Source organism: Macaca nemestrina, chromosome 3 (genome assembly GCF_043159975.1).
Source record: "Macaca nemestrina isolate mMacNem1 chromosome 3, mMacNem.hap1, whole genome shotgun sequence".
Classification (NCBI taxonomy): Eukaryota; Metazoa; Chordata; class Mammalia; order Primates; family Cercopithecidae; genus Macaca; species Macaca nemestrina.
Window position 1 is genome coordinate 124,378,643 of NC_092127.1, and position 17,952 is coordinate 124,396,594.

Below are 17,952 nucleotides of genomic sequence, written 5' to 3' on the forward strand. Positions count from 1 at the left end.
TAATAAAAACTTTAAAAAACATGAAATATGAGTATATAGGCAATATATGTCATGATTTATAAAAATTAACGGTATCACTATATTGAGGATTTGGTTTGTTTTGCTTAAAAACCTATTGTACTTCTTCACTGCTTTCAGTTGTTTTTTTTAAACAAAACATTGACCTTATGTTTTTATTTTTATTTTTATTTTTATTTTTTTTTGAGGCGGAGTCTTCACTCTGTCACCCAGGCTGGAGAGCAGTGGCGCGATCTCGGCTCACTGCAAGCTCCGCCTCCCGGGTTCCTGCCATTCTCCTGCCTCAGCCTCCCGAGTAGCTGGGACTACAGGCACCCGCCACCACGCCCGGCTAGTTTTTTGTATTTTAGTAGAGACAGGGTTTCACCGTGTTAGCCAGGATGGTCTCGATTTCCTGACCTCGTGATCCGCCCGCCTCGGCCTCCCAAAGTGCAGAGATTACAGGCGTGAGTCACCGCGCCCGGCCGACCTTATGTTTTTAAAGTATTCATTTATACGACTTTCTTCCACGGGGAATTAAGCAGTTATTTATTTTTGTAGCACACAAAATAATACACTGTCTAGCACACAGCAGGTTTAGAATAACTATTGTAAGATAAATGAATGAATAAGTAAATGAAGCCATTAACATTGATGGAGAATTAGAGGACATTCTAAATGTGAGTCACCATACGTACAAACAGGTTGGAGTTAGAGATGAAGACAGAGCGAGCATTTGAGAGACAATAATCATCACCAAAATTCAGTAATAATAGCAATGGTTACTGTAATGTTGTTTGTGGAGGTCTTTTCAATAGTACCTGAATGTCATTCAATGTCAACTTTTGAATGGCTGTGTCATGATATTTTAACAGGTATGGAAAATAATAATTCTGTGCTTGTGTTCTTAAAGTTCTAACAATTATGACAAACCTTACTTACCCTAAGGTTGAATTTCTAGAGGGATCATAAAATAGTAGGATATTCTCTAAAAGACAGAAAAAAAAATGCTTATCTGGAGAAGGGAATGGACGATGAGTATTGTAGGCTAGTATCATTATGCCCAAGTTATAGAAAATTGTTATGACATTGTGACAATAATGCAGATGCATACTGCCCAGCTGTCTCGTTATCCAAAGTTGGTTCTCTAAATAGGAAGACTTTAAAAAAAGAAATTGTTGTTATTGAGTTTATTTGACTGGGAGATCACAAAATGTTACAAAAAAATTGAATACAATATACCACTCAGAAGTTTAACTGATTGTTTTAACAGATACAGTGTAGTTTTCTTTTTTTTTTTTTTTTTTTTTTTTTTTTTTTTTTTTTTTTGAGACGGAGTCTCGCTCTGTCGCCCAGGCTGGAGTGCAGTGGCCGGATCTCAGCTCACTGCAAGCTCCGCCTCCCAGGTTCGGGCCATTCTCCTGTCTCAGCCTCCTGAGTAGCTGGGACTACAGGCGCCCGCCACCTCGCCCGGCTAGTTTTTTGTATTTTTTAGTAGAGACGGGGTTTTACCGTGTTAGCCAGGATGGTCTCGATCTCCTGACCTAGTGATCCGCCCGTCTCGGCCTCCCAAAGTGCTGGGATTACAGGCTTGAGCCACCGCGCCCGGCCATACAGTGTAGTTTTCTTTTGCTTTACTGAGACTGCTAAGGGGACCAATATCTTGGCAAGTGCAAAAGGCATAGAACACACTCCCAGCTAACAGAGGCTCTTGATGTTCAAGAGCATTTGAGCTAAACCATCTCAGAAAGAATTAGATCATTCATATATTGGAGGCAAGGGAAATGTATCTGCCTTGGTGCCTCACTTACTCTGTTTTCAGGAAGCCTAGATGTAGTTTGCAGTGGTGCTGTTGGATACTAGGAAGTCTCAGCTTCAGGATCTGCTGAGGCTGGGGGATGCCCCATGGCAGCCAATCTAAAATTGCTTCAGCTTCAAGAGGAAAAACAAATTTTGGAACACCTGAATCTCTGCAGGTGAATCTCTGAATATTTTCCTGCCTAAAGCATATAGCACTGTAGAACACCAGCTAGTATTTTCAGAACTGGCAACTATTAATTGAAAAACTAATTTTTCTTACCATTTCTCTCTTTCAAGTAACAGAAAAAAAATGAGAATTTCTATTTGTATAGTTAGAATTCTACAACATTTTCAACGCATGATGAATATAAATTGATGAGAATAATGATGAAACAGGAAAGATATTTATGAGTTTTAGAAAAGCTATAATCTTAATTCTCTTGTGAAGCATAATTTGTCAACAAATTATTTTTTTAGAACTGGTCCGAACTAGGGCTTACAACTTACCTAAAATTTTGTTTGCAAAGATAAATGTTTAGGTATTCTGTGATATGCTAGATCCTTTCCTTGAAAATGTGTATTAGTTTTAGGGAAAATTTAAGGCATTTAATTACTTTTTTTAAAAAAGAACTAATGGTCATTACTTGCTTTCTTTTAAAATAAGCATTCTCTTTCCAATATGTGTACAGTCACCAGAAATGCTGAAAAGGTTCTAGATTTCTATAAAGCCATGATTTTATGGAACATTTAAGTGGCAGTAATTTGGCTGGCTTTACCATCAGCTGCATAAACATCAACGTCTATTGACACATTATAAAGGCACAAGTGGAGTGTAGCCTGACATCCTGATGCCTGTGCTGAGGTTTAATAGTGCATCTGTATCACTTTTCCCAGTGGGAAATAACAGGATGTCACACTGTAATTTTTTACTACTGTATAATAAAATATAGCCATAATAAATAGCATCTAAGCAAATAAAGCGGATTTGGACCAAATCCATTTTGCCTTCATCACTTAGTATATAGGTCATGCTTTTAAGTAGTTGTGGATACTAAATTGGCTTAATTGGATCAACTTGCATTTGACTGTCTTTGACTGCAGTGAAGTAGAGACAGATGTTTTGTTTTTATTTGCTATTTAACATTTAAGTGATATTTTTTAGTAATTTTGCTTTGGTATTCCATTGTAATTATTAACAGTTTATATGGATTAAGATCTAAATTGTGCTTCAATTAAGTTAGTTGACCTTTTAAGCTTGTTATTGCTGTTGCTTTGTTATTTTCACTCTTTGTTATTCATATACCTAATGTTGATCATTAAATAGCCAAACCAACACTGTTGTGTACTGTTAAGAAAGTTTGCAATTGCCTGTGAATGTCCTGGTAATAGGAACAATATTTAACTCAGTTTTGTAGCGCAGTTAGCTAGCCCAGCTTTAGGTTTACTGTGGCTTTTTCTTTGTTTATTAGATTGATTATTGAATGAAAATGACTGTAAACAATGTTCTTTTGAAATCTAAATATATAAAAGTTTGCCTTTTATGTAATTTAATGTGTCATCCATTTTAATAGAAATAAAAGTTAAAGTAACACATTGAAATATTAAAATATTAAAAAGCTGCTGCCTATTAGTAGGAATTTTGCCAAACATTAGAAGAAAATAGCAAATTTGGGATATACAAAAATGATTTCAGACAAGTTTTTTAAAACTCTTCTTTATCGCTTTTCCAAAAATACCTAGCTCATCTTTGATCTTGATTTTTTATTGTAATAACCACAGCATGCTATTCTTAAAATTATAATAAGCATATAACATTCATGTAAGAGACGATAAATGTATGACTTTTCTATAAAGCATAGTTATTTAATTTGAAATAATATCTTAAAGAAATAAGAGACGTAATGATTTTCATTTATAGATATACTTAAAATTATGTTTGCCTATTTATCCCATATGAATTTGAGAATTTAACTTTCATTAAGGGGGAAAGTAGAAAAAATGTTAAAATGTTAAAATTTTTGTTATTAGCATTTCCTTTATATCTCTGGAATGTATACTTCAAAACTAATTGATTACATTTAGTAACAATGGAAATTAAATTTAGCATCAATTAAATTAAAAAATAACACAATATTTTAATTCAGGTAAATTATTTTCGTAGTTTGCTGTTCTTTGACTTTTGTTATTCTGAAAAATATTGTTTCACTTTAATGACTTTTTTACTTTTCAAACAGCTGTGTTGCTAACTGTATGCAACATCCATTAATTTTAAAAAGGTCTATGGATGCATTAACGTTTTCCTACAAAAAGCCAACAGGTTAAAAAAATTTTAGTGAATCTTATATGAAAGGTTGATATGAATTTTCCCCCAATAGGCATGCAATATCTAAATAACTTAAAACTTAGATTTATATACTCTTCTTTTTATAGCTATAACATATAGACATAAAATATAAATACTTAAAAGTAATGTCCTCAAAAGGCAGAGTAAAATACCTACACATATACAAATCCTTTGAACTTAGTCAAGGGCGTTAACTTTTGCTTATCTAGAATACCAGTATTACCTAACCTTATTATGACTAGCTTGAATCATGTATGAGTAAAATAGCTAGGATCTTGTTTGGGTGGGTGTGGGGGTAATTCTTTGGGTAGAAAAAAAAAATTCTGAAAAGTTGGGGCAAATATTCCTCCTATTCAAGTGTCCACTGCAGATGTTTGCATTTGAATAGTAAAGCTATTTCCAAAGTTCTTTCTTGTTTTTTTCTGTTTTCCTCAGAGCCTTAGGTATTTCTTTTGGATGTCAGTTTGTCAATACTCTGCTTTTGCTTCTTCTGATTTCTGTTTGTTAGAACTCTGTATAGGAAAGAAAGAATAAGTAGGTCTTGACTGAGGGCCATTCCATGAAGTTGAATTTTAGTGCAGTGTGCCTTTTTTTTTTTTTTCAAACGTGTTTTCTAATTCAGACTTGTAAGTTACATTGGTTTGATTTCCAGATGTTGGAGTCTCAGATAAGGGACTATTACTGTGGAACATAAAGCAAATTTTTAAGACCTCAGTACTGAAGATTTTCTGCTTGAAATCTTAGACAAAGTGAGAAATAAAGCTTCATGCGATGAACTACAGGCAATGTGGGAAGGGGGCAGAGAAAAAAGGAGAAAGCAGAATGGCAATGCAATGGAAACCTGATATTTGATATGTAAGTTAATCCCTTTCAGACCTCCAGCCAGATTTCTTTTTTCACTTGTGCAGAAGCATTTCTTTATTTCCTTCTTTCTGCTTTTTGATCCCACATTCTGCCCCCTGCACAGTTGGAATGTTCCCAAAACACTTTGGCAGAGGTCACTTCTCAGAAGCTTTTTAAACTTTAGTTAGAATACATTTATTGATTTTTTTTAATAACCAGAGGAATGAGGATTTTTGGAAAAAGTTCATCTGAGATTCAGTGTCTGGCTTGGCAATCCAAACTATTTTAAACCTTTAGATGCCAGGTCTTTAGTAAAACAGTAAGGATTCTGGCATAGTGGATTTTCGTTGGGATTTGTATCACCTGACAATTTGGCCTTCTAGATATGTGAGATAAAAATCATTTTTCTGGAACTGACATTCAGAAACTGCCTAAGTTTACAAAAATTCAGTAAATCTTAAAAAAAAAATCTATCATGAGTCTGTAGAAGGTATATGGTAGCATGTGCTGGTGCAATAACTTGTTCTTAGGCGATTTTTCCTTGTATTTAATAGTTCAAGATTAAACTCTAAATTTTTTAATCTAAATTTACCATGAAGGGAAAGTACAGTTTTGTGAACTAAAAACTGGATAGTTAAAGACAGGATACATAAATGTTTAAGGAAAAGGATCTTTTCTTAGGAGAGCATTACTGCTTTAATGAATTTTTTAAATTTCTTACTCAAATTTTGGACATAAACCAGGACAAAATTTCCTACATCCATAACCCTGAGACAATTATCATATCTCAGGTGTACTCCCTAAGTTAATCTGACTTACACTGTCCCAGCATGCATGTTTCAGGTTAGATTTTGGTATGTTTGAACAGTGTGAAAGGAAAGGAGATGGAGCAATGGTAGAGTGCTTAAATAATATATATGTTGAAAGCTGATTATTTTGCAATGCATTTCAAAATGATTTAGTATGAAGCTTGTGTAAAAGGTAAATATCTCCAATGCATTCAAAATGAATTAATTAATATGCAATCTTTCAAAAATACAGCTACTGTAAAGACCAAAGGGTCTATATGTTCTCTTTGTATATTCATCTTAGAAAAAAATACATGAGGTTAGAATTCATATCTGAAGAAGCAACAGCAATCAGTGTCACTTAATTGCAGGTATATATTGAAAATTAACTTTTTGCTTTATGAGTGGTAGTTTCTCATTTTAACAGGAATTCTAAGAACAGATGTTTTCTTTCCTGACTTTATCCCTTGTATTTTGAACAATATTTATTATTAAAATATACTATATTCCTACTGAAGTTGAACAAATGAACATTGATCTTTATAATCCCCTTCTTACTAAAACTTCTTAAATACTTAAATATAAATTATTGTTATATTTTCATTACTTACAAAGCAAACTTCCAATTGTTTTGAACTGTTTTGTCATAGAATATGTAAATGTATGTACTATTTAACAATTATTTTCATTATATAAACTGCAGGGTAGATTTCAGCATGTTCTACTAGAAAATTACCATTTAAAAGTATATAGAAGGTAGGCACATTTTATTATAAATGAGAGAAGCTTAATAATTCCCATTATTATAGAAGTTGGAAACCACGATTGGTATGCAAATACCACTTGTCATGTGTAATTATAGTCAAAACATAGCCATTTTTGAGGGATAAAAACAGAGGGTAAAGTTTTTTTTTTAATATTGAAAATTTGAAAGCTATTTCTCAAGCAGAGAGAGAAAGGAGCAGGCATTGCTGAGGAAATATCTTCCTGGAAGCCCACCAAGTCTTCCTAGGGTTACAGACATGGGCTGCTGACTACTTGTAATGCAGAAAAGTGTTTAAAGGAGAGCAGGAAACCCACTGCCCCCAGCCATTAGTCCATCTTGCCCATATGGAATTTCCATTCTGTACTGAATCCTTTTCTAGATGTCTGTTCAAGCCTCCATCAGTCACATCTGCTGTATATTTTACCATCTTTTCTCCCTTCATAAGAAGTTTCTTATTTTCCTATCTACAACAGAATGCTAGAACTCTTCCTGAGGGTGCGTTATTCACAGCAGGTCTTGTTTTCTCCTTTATTATGTCATAAGAGAATGGCTACATAGTTCCTTAGATACTAGCAGTAAGTTGAAGCATCTGTGAGTCAGTTCTTGGCTAGACGACGACGGAATTGATTGTGACTGTGGAACCTGTGGGAGCTTTGAGTAGCTTTTGATACTTGAGAAAGAATAATTCTCTGCACTAAAGGAATAGAGAAAAGACCTAATCCTTGGTTTTAATGTTAAAAAAAATCTCTTCTCTGAGGGAAAGAACTGTATCTGTTTACACTGCCCTATTCCTAGCTGTTACCACAATGGCTGGGTATATAGAAGACACCTCAGCACGGGTTCTTCTCTTTCCTTCTTTTGCCTTTGCTTTCATGGTATGGTGTGGTAGGGAATGGTACGGAATGGTACAGTATCTTATCCTATCCCATCATCCTATCCTGTCCTATCCTACTCTACCTTATATATACAGACAGGCAAACTGACCGTCACCACAATATATTTCTGCCCTTCCTTGCATTAATTATAAGTATTTTAGTATTTATATAAACAAAATGTAAGAAGCTCAGCCTTCTTTAAGCAACTTTTTTGGGTAATATATTGACAAAGGTTTGAGGATCATTCTCTGGATTTTCTGTATTTTTTCCCTAATAATAACCTGTGAGTTTCCTGTATGTTGTGCATTTTTATATACTTTATAGATCTGTTGACTATTACCAAAAAATCAATTATATGTTTTTCAATGAGGAGGAAACCAGAGTAATTTCATTGATGTGTCATGTTAAAAATGAAAATGCTACCAGATACAGAAGGTAAGGAATTTTTTTCATAGCATAAGATAAATAATTAGTGGGATTTTAATATTAATTAGTGGGATTTTAAATAATTAGCAGTCATTTTAACATTGGTCTTCTGGTAAAGTTTACACCTTCTTTCTTTTATTCCTCTATTCTTTCCTTTATTCCCTCTTTTTTTGCCTAATTGGCATTTAGCCCACTCTTCTTTTTCTCTTTGCTTAAGGTAGAAGCTTTGATTATTGATTTGAGATCTTCCTACCTTTCTAATGGAGGCATTTAAAGCTATAAATTTGGCTTTGAGCACTGCTTTCACTGCATCTCATAATTTTTGTTATGGTATGCTTTTGCTCCATTTAGTTAAAATATTTTCTAATTTCTTTTGTGATTTTGTCTTTGACCCTTGGGATATATAGAAATGTTAAAACTTCCAAATATTTAGGGATTTCCAAAATCTATTTTTCTTTTTATTTCTAATTTAATTCTGTTTTGGTAAGGCAACACAATTTATATGATTTTTCATCCTTTTATATTTACTACGATTTGTTTTTTGATCTGACATTAAGCCTATTTGGGGATGGGAGAGAGAGGAAAATTCCCAAGTAAAATGACATGGGATCCCCATTGTTCCTACCAGAAGTTCAGTAGTGTTTCTTGATAAACATTTCCTAATTTGTTAAATCACTGGTTAATTTCTATAGTCCTGAAACTGTTGTTTTTAGCAATTTTGTCCAGTTCTATCGTTGATTTTTGTGGAGACTATTTAGCCATTCTCACTGTTCCGTCCCCAGATACTTTATATAATGGAATACTCTTTCTTGGGGCCATAGGCTAACAGCTAGAAAATATGGGTGCATGTAGGACTAAACTTTGTACTACTGATTTAAAGTTTACCAAGCATTTAGAGGTGAGTTTGTGCAAAAACAGTTGAGGCTAATTTTTTGGGAAGATGAGACTTCAGCACAGTGTTTAAAACTTTGAACAAGTGTACAGGGGATCGCATTAGCTGACAAGCCACTCTGTTCAGAATAGTCTTGTCTGAGGTGCCAGTCAGCAACACAAGCTCGCTGTTATGGAAATTCTATTTGGAGTAGAGTGGTGTCAAAAAGTGGTGTTTGTAATACAAAAATTGTATTAATCCTTTATAAATTCTTGAAAACCAGGCTCTGTGAAAATTAAAACAGTGCTTTTGTGGATTACAGAGCAGAAAATCATCATGAGAAAAATGAAGTCTTAAGTTGTTCTGGGAATCATTTGCAAGGCAGATTTGAGAGGGGATTGAATGGTGTTCTAAGAGGTACTATTGAGGTGTGTAGACCAGTGAGACAAGATGAGTGGCAGGCGGTTGAACTAAGTACAAATTGTCTTGGACTTTTGTCTTTAAAATATTATGTAATAACCATGGTAATATTTGTGAATTATAGCTTTCTAATCTGTAAAATAGGGTGAAAATTTATTTTCTATTTTACACAGTGATGAGGATTATGATATTAGAAATAGAGATGAAGAAACAATCTGAACACTATCTAGAAAGAGGTGGCATAAGATGATGCCTATCAATAAGAAATCAAAGTAGAAGATATTTGAAAATCACCCATAGGCTAGTTGGGTGAGACCCGAAGGGGGTAGTTGGAAAAAGAATTTGACCATCATAAGTAAAAAGATAACATTTGAAGACCTAGTTGAAAGTGTGGAGGTGGACTGTCATAAATGTGATAATTATGTCTGTTTTCAGATCATTGACCCACATTTTCCTATTTATATCCAAAAAAAATTGAAATGATGGATGTGAAAGTGATATACTTCTTTTTACAAATAATAAAATTATATTAGTAATACCTAATATGTAACTGTTGGTCTAGTTTTAAGAATGATTTAAGGATTAACTCTCATAGACAAAAAGATATTTCTTCATAAAAATTTCTCTAACTCATTGTATTGTTTTTAAGTCTCAATTATCACTGACCTTTTTAAAAAATATCACTGTCATCTTAGGCTGAAAGCCATCTATTAACTGACAACAGAATAGTCTTTTAAAAACATGTTTGTTCATGTCACTTCTTCATTGACTCATGAACCTTGACTGGATAGTTCAGTAGGTGATGCCACATAATATTGGAATTAATGGCACCTGGCCTGAGAAAATAACATATTTTCCATCTTAATTCCACATTATTTTTAATGGGATTCCTGGAATCTTGTTTTAATACCAAAATGTGAAAGTATCTTCTAACAGTAATCAGTGTCATGAAATTCTGAGATGATCATTTTCTAAAATACAGATTTTAGGAAGTTTATTGTCTTTCATTATAAACATCCCTGTAAGAAACATAGTAACAATAAGTATGTTATTTGAAAGGCTTGAGGATGTAAAGTCTGAATTTGGCTTTTTTGCATTCAAATTCTGGTCTTGTCACTAATACCCGTACTAACCTCAGAGAATTGTTTTAAGGGTTAAATGTGAATTTAACCTGCCAAAAAAGTAAGAATTTTACATGTAAATAGAAAATGTATGTAAATTGTTTACACCTATATCTATTACACATAATAGTATGGTAATATATTTTATAAATATGTAAAAATGTGTGTATGTATATGTATACGTATAGACACAGACTCACATTTTCTGTGTGTGTGTTTGTGTGCGTGTGTGTGTGTGTGTATGTGTATGCATGTATCTATCTCTTACTCTCACTTACTGCTCCACAACTGGAATGCAGAGGTAAGCTCTGTGAGTGCAATTTTCATCTGTTCAGTTCACTCCTGAATTCATACCAACTAGAGCAGTGCCTGGCATTGAGTAAATATTTGATGAATCAATGAATTTCTCTACTTTTTAAACTTTCTATTTTGGGATTACAAAATGTACCTTGAACATTCATATTTATCATGTATTCCAGCTTTTTTTTAATTGATGGATTGAATGCCATTTTTATTTTATTTTCCGTTTTGGAGATCTTATACATGTGATTGCTTTACAAAGTTTGATTTAAAGCAGAAATTAATTTAACTTTTAATTTTTAATTAAAACAATCTAGTACTCAAACTCAAAACGTTTCCATTTAATTCTCAAGACCTAGAGTGAATTGCAATAATTTCTGGTGCATTGCTTTTTATGTCTCTTTCGAACCATATGGAACTATAAAGTAATGAAACTATGAACATATATTTGCAGACATTTATTTTTATCTAAAATAAATTACATTTTTTGTCTTCCCTGACAAAAATAATCATATTGCTTAAAACAATATTTCTTATAGCTCCTTTTAAAAGATCCCTTTTAGATTGTTTATTAATTACAAAATAAATTCAGTCTTATTACCTTTTACTGATAGAATAGTATCATTTGATATAATACATTTTTCTGCCCTTCTTGCAGTTTTTTTTTTTTTTCTATTTTCTTCACCCTCCTGCTTGCCTTTTTCTTTCTGGCGTTTTCCCTCACACCTGGTTGCCTTCTCATTAGCAGGCTAAGTGGCTCTATGTAAGCTTGTCCTTGGTCGGAGCTGTCTGCTGACTCTCAAGTGCCATAAGTGGCTGTAATTGAGAGAGGCACTGAGATGTTGAATAACCAAACTGTAAATGGAAGATTCTCTGTCCTTACCTATAAAAAGAAAACGAACCTATAAAGGTAGCTATACAAACAAATTCAAAGACACATATAAGAGTGTACTTTTGTTTTTGGTCTTAATTTATGTTCAGCCAATACAGTTTCCAATAAACAAGTTTCTGTGTGTGTGTGTATGTGTGTGTGCGCGTGTGTGTTCAATTAAGAAATGGAAATGTTTTGTTTACCCAGTCAGCATTTTGTGGCGCTGTTAGGTGTTTAGTTCTTTAGGGAGGAGTAATACAGATTGAAGAAGCCACAGTCTCTGTTCTCTAGCAATTCATACTATAGTGTAGCTTTCAGCAAAACAGAGAAATGTACAAAGAGGTATAGGAGTGTCAGGGAAGATAAGATTAGTTTTGTCTGTGGTGGAGTAGGTTTGGTAGTATTAGGGAGAACTTTGTGAAATTAGTCATGCTTGGATGTCAGAATGTATTTCCCAGATAGGAAGGAAACAATAAAAGATATTAAAGGTGATAGTATTGTAGGCAAACCTGTAGAGAACAACCCATGATTGTTTAGATATGTAGAACATTTGAAGATGAGATATGCCAGTTCTTCAAAAACCAGGGAAAAAAAGTGACAGCCAGTAATTATTGAGAGAGCATGCTAGAATGATCGTCCAGTGAAATTTAAGCAGTTGATTAAAAATTTGTTTTTCCTGTCCAAGCAGTCAAGTGTGGCATTCAAGTATGATCTTTAATTGTTCTTGTGGTACAAAAACCTCACTGATTGGGCAAATACAAATGGACACTCACTCCAAAAATACAGTGAGTTTCATTGCTTTAATATTTTTTAAGTCCCTGAACAAAATGTAATGCTTTTATCAGTGAATAGCTTTCACTAATTTGTTTTCATTTTATATCATAGCATATCTTATTTTAATCAATAGTGATTTGGTAAAGTAGAGCTCAACTTTAATTTTATGCTATTGACTTTCTGCCCTGTATCTCATTCTTTATCCATTTGGGGACAAAATTTTAGAATAGATAATGGATTTTGTCACTGTTTATCATATATATAGTTACTTAACCTCCTGATTGCATACTACCACTAATAGCATAAATAAATACGAAATATAATAATAACTAACTAATACAAAGAGCTTTGTGTAAAGCTGTGTGTAAAGCTCTTTGTATGGTAAGTAAAACTAGTAACTAAAACTAAAGAGCTTTGTGTAAAGCTCTTTGTAAGGTAACTAAAACTAGTAACTAAAACTAAAGAGCTTTGTGTAAAGCTCTTTGTAAGGTAACTAAAACTAGTAACTAAAACTAAAGAGCTTTGTGTAAAGCTCTTTGTATGGTAACTAAAGCTAGTAACTTAAACACAAGAGCTTTGTGTAAAGCTCTTTGTATGGTAACTAAAACTAGTAACTAAAACTAAAGAGCTTTATGTAAAGCTCTTTGTATGGTAACTAAAACTAGTAACTAAAACTAAAGAGCTTTGTGTAAAGCTCTTTAAATAGACCTATTGGAACATTCAAAAATGGATATGGCCAGTTACAAAACCATTAGAAAATATTAAATATCTAAAGAAAATACTTTGAAGGACAATACTATTTTTTGGGTGTAAAAAGTCTGTCTTACTACTTGTTTACTAAAATAAAAACATACGGTAATTTAAAGAAAATAAAAACTCAAATACCTCTATAAATCTTTGATTATTTGTATATTTCTTTCTATTTTTTAAAATCCAAATTTATTTAGATTACTGCAAATAAATAGATTACAGTATTTGTGTCTGTATACACAAATAAGGGTGTGCGTATGTGTGTGTGTATGATTAGATGTGCTAAGGTGCTTCTCAGTTTGTTTTCTATGCCTGTTATCTAATGGCAAAAGTGATAAGACTCATCCCAGTATCTTAGCTAGAAGAGCCTATGGCAAGAAATAAGGATATTTCTTGGAAATAGCAAAACTTATATTAAAAATGTTATATTCTTTTAATTAGAAAAAAATCTTGACTATCAAATCCATCAATTTTCCCAGTAAACCTTATAATAAACTAGATAGTATAAGAAGATGTGTCATCTGTGTCCTAAATTTCCTCTACATACCATAGTTCTGCTGTGAGACCTCAGGCATTGTGGGAAATAATAATCTTGGCAACCAACAAGAAATATTCAAATAGTTCTACAACTGTAACCATAACACAGAGTATTTATTTTTTCTCATCATGAAATTAAATATTTTTTTCTTTTTTTTCAGAAATGTTTAATTTGATAAATCGGAGGAAAAAACCATGGATTTTTAGAAATTGAAGAGCAAATTAAGGTAATCAGTAGATTATTATTGCCAACCATATAATTTCAAAATTTATTTTAAAATATTTACATTCAAGTTAGTATATTATTTTATGAGTCTTTACCATATTGAAACGTCAGCATATTTGTATTACTAAAATGGAATCTTACATATTTTTGGAAAACAAATTGCCATTTCTTGTTATACATTTTCCAAAAATCATATTTCTTGTGAACAAATTATAAGTGATCTAATTAAAAATATTGCTGTTGTGAGGAAATATACTCCAGCTATATGAAAAATAAATGAGCTAAAAATAATAGTTTTAGTAGGTCTCCACCTTTTTGGAAAGGCACATATGTTTTATTACTTTCTTAACTAATGCAGAATAACCATACTGAGTTTTTTTTCAGTTGCTGCATGTACACTAACACAATGTGATAAAGTCATTTTTGTTTAATTCATTCCGTTTTCAATTACATATTCATAATGTTGAATATAAATATTAGGTAATAAAATATATTCATTTGGTAGCAACCAGATGTTTAATATTAAGCAAATTACTTTCAAAAATTATGTTGTTAATTATCAGAAATATGTTTATGAAGTCCAGTATAAAATATTTCAAACGGTGTAACTTTATGTCAATATCCATATTTACATTTTCCCCAGAAAATCATAGAAGGCAAAATAGGCCCGCATATTAATCAATCAACAGTACAATGAGAATTTCCTCTTTTCTTGAAGTTACTGAAAGTAATTTTTATAAAGTTACTTTGTAAAGTTTAGCATGTACATTATTATAAATACATAGCCTAAAATTTGAAATATCAACTTGCTTATTGTTCTTCATATTAAAATCATTTAAGTTCATTTCATTTTGATATCAACTTTCCTATTGTTCTTCATATTAAAATGATTTAAGTTCATTTTATTTTGAATTATTGACATAATTGATATGTACTTTAATTGCTATCATCTATTTTCAAATATTCCGTACTTTTTTCTGAACTCTAAGAGTAATGCATGACTTTAAATTGTAAAACCATTGCACCTGCCTTTATATGCACTACATTTTCCATTTGATGTTTTGTCTTTTAAGTATTTTTGCCTTACTTTGTCATTGTTTTCTTCCCCGTATTTATTTCTATATGCAAGCAATGTTGTTCCTCTTTCACAGAAGAGATATGATTGAATTTCTTTCATTTGGAATTTCTTGTCAGTGTTTTCTTCTTCACACTCAATCACATTTGCGAACAATTAATATTATTTCCTTCTTTCAGAATAGATGTGATTGACTGTCTTTCATTCGTATTTATTAGCTTATTTATATATTAACAACTAAATTTGGCAGACATTCTTTTACTATGTTGGATATGTAATAGTTTATTTAGTACTTAACGCTGGTGAAATAAATCAGTATATAAAACACACTCAGGCAATCATCCTTTTTTAAAAAAATAATCCAAGCAAACTTAGATATGTTTGCTGTGGACATATTAAAAACTGGTGAAAAAGATGAAGCACTGCAGATACTAGTGTGCACATTTTGAAGGAGTTCCTGACAGACTGCTAAAGAAAGAAAGGTGGGAGCAGTTCACTTCTGCTGGAGGCTCCGAAACTTTCAGAGAAGCTGTGAAATTCACGGAGGAGTTGTTGTGACAGGGAAGGTGAGGTTATACATTCCAGGCCCACACACTAGTTTGTGAAAGAGCAAGGGATGGCCATTGAAAGATTGCTGCTTCCATTGCAGCTGAAAGATTGCATATGTGGTAAGACAGGGTTAGGAGAGGAGTCAGGTGAAGTAGACCTGGAACAGTCCGTGAAGTATCATGTTTGCCTTACAAAAGCTTAATTTTCTATCCTAGATGCCCCCAGAGTGTTCAAAGTATTCAGGGGGATGTTGGAATAAAATTTCAGAACATCTCCTCATGTTTATTTTCTTTATGAAAAATCAGACAGCATTACGACTTAATAATATTTAATTTAATGACTGTCACAGGTCCCAAATATGAAGTTTCTGGAGAAATCATAGGGATTGTTGCCATGTTAAATGTTTGGCAGGTTTGTTTTCTAATATTTTAATTGAGATCTAATTCATATACCATAAATTCACCATTTCAAAGTATACAATTCACTGTTTTTTTGTTTTTTTCTTTTACTGTATTCACAGTTGTGCAGCTATCACTGCTCTCTAATTTCAGAATATTTTTATTTCCCCAAAAGGAAACCTTGTATCCATTAGCAGTTACTTTTCATTCCACTCTTGCCCCACCGTCTGACAACCACTAACATACTTTCACTGAGGGTCTACCATATAAAAATGATCATGTTTGGCCTTTCCTGTCTGTCTTTTTCAGTTAGCATAATGTTTGCAAGTTTCACCCTTATTGTAACAGGAATCATTACTTCATTTCTTTTATGGCTGAATAATATTCCATTATATGGATATACACCACATTTTGTTTATCAATTTTTTAGTTGATGGAAAGGCCCATGGTCTTAGGTGGAGTGGCCTAGTGTGTTCCACAAACAGCAATGAAGCCAGGGCAGCTGGAGAGCAAAGAAGGTTGAAGATGGATCAGGTCTCCAGTTGCTGTCTGTGACAACAGTGGAGCAAGGAAAGAAAAAAGGAGGGTGATGTAATTATCCACGCAGAAGAGGATTGTGATTTGGATAAAGGTAGTAGCCTAAGAGGTGTTTAGAAGTGGTCAGACAGAATATACTGATGGATGTGTAATGTGTGAGATAGAGAATTAAAGAATTACTCCAAGGATTTGTCTGTTAAATACATTCAAAGAGGTGATTTCCTGTGCAAAATGGACCTTCTCCGGCATGTCTTTCCTTTGGAAGCTCAAAAAACTGTAGCGTATTTTACAAAAATTTACGTAGTCCTTAAGATATGCATTGTTCTATTCTAAATACTGTGTGGTAGATCATATTGTTAACTCAATTATGCAGGTGAGGAAAGTGAAGCAAAGAAAGGATAAACACTATGCCAAGGTTCTCTATTTGTATACTTTGAAATGGTGAATTTATGGTATATGAATTAGATCTCAATTAATATATTAGAAAACAAACTTGCCAAACATTTAACATGGCAACAATCCCTATGATTTCTCCAGAAACTTCATATTTGGGACCTGTGACAGTCATTAAATTAAATATTATTAAGTCGTAATGCTGTCTGATTTTTCATAAAGAAAATAAACATGAGGAGATGTTCTGAAATTATATTCCAACATCCCCCTGAATACTTTTGAACACTCTGGGGGCATCTAGGATAGAAAATTAAGCATCTATCCTAGATGCCCCCAGAGTGTTCAAAAGTATTCAAGTGGCTACTCATTGGGATTTTGATGGTGGTGGTTGTTTGAAAGGGTATTTTACTGTACTCACGTTGCATGAATTTGGTTAAGTGCATCTATGGAATTCTATGATTTTTAACTAAACTAGTCTTCAGATCTAGAAAATTGCTTTTATGTAGCCCTAACATCAAATTTGGAAAAATGAAGATTATTTTATTAATACATGACCAAGGCAACAATAAGAAAATGGCAGCTGATATTTCCCCTAATATTAGTTGATGGACTTTTTGAAATGTTTAAGCTCTTATGAATAACGTTGCTTTGGAGATTTCTGTACAAGTTTTTGTGTAGGTGTATGTATTTATTTCTCTTGGATATATACCTAGGGTTGAATGTCCTGGGCCTTTCTACTGATCAGTCTCCCCAGTTATTCACATGGCTTGTTTCCTAGACTTCAGGTATTCTCTTCTCATGGCAGCCTTCCCTGCACATTCCCATTTAAAATGGAAACTGTTTGGGAGTACCCTCTCCCCATCTCCTGCCTTATTTTTTCTCCAGAGCATATATTACCACATTACACAAAATTTGTTTATTGCCTCCTTCCATTATTTTATGTATTCTAAATATTTCCTCTTTATAGCATCCTTTTAATTTCTGTTTTTGTGTGTCTTTTATATTGCACCATTGGCTTTGCTCATGGATTTGTATATTAGAAAGATAACTCTGGAAGCAGCATGCATGATCATGTGACTGGAGGCAGGTGGATTACCCAGGAAATATTTGTAATAACTCAGGTGAGGTATGAGAAAGATCCAGTTTAACACAACAACAATGGGGATGGACAGGGAGTAACACATTTAAGACTATTTAGAAGGCTCACTGATAGATCTTAGTGACTGATTGCATTTGAGTAGTGAGAGAAAAGTTGAAATCAGGAATCAGTCTCAGGTTTGAAAGTGGCAAC

At 33.0% G+C, this 17,952-nt stretch overlaps 1 protein-coding gene across 50 annotated transcripts in view; it reads left to right on the forward strand.

Annotated features, from left to right (window-relative positions):
* LOC105463581 (adhesion G protein-coupled receptor L3) overlaps positions 1-17,952 on the forward strand; it is an 856,114-nt gene that overhangs the window by 164,713 nt on the left and 673,449 nt on the right. For 37 of the 50 annotated variants that reach the window (XM_011710771.3, XM_011710772.2, XM_011710773.3 and 34 more), the window contains exon 2: positions 13,645-13,710. The exons of 8 other annotated variants lie outside the window; for them this stretch is intronic. The gene's annotated coding sequence lies outside the window, so the exon portion shown is untranslated. Of the gene's footprint in view, positions 1-6,445; positions 7,849-11,485; positions 12,208-13,644; positions 13,711-17,952 lie in introns of those variants that run through there. 5 more of the 50 variants (XM_071093431.1, XM_071093430.1, XM_071093423.1 and 2 more) reach the window with 4 other exon arrangements.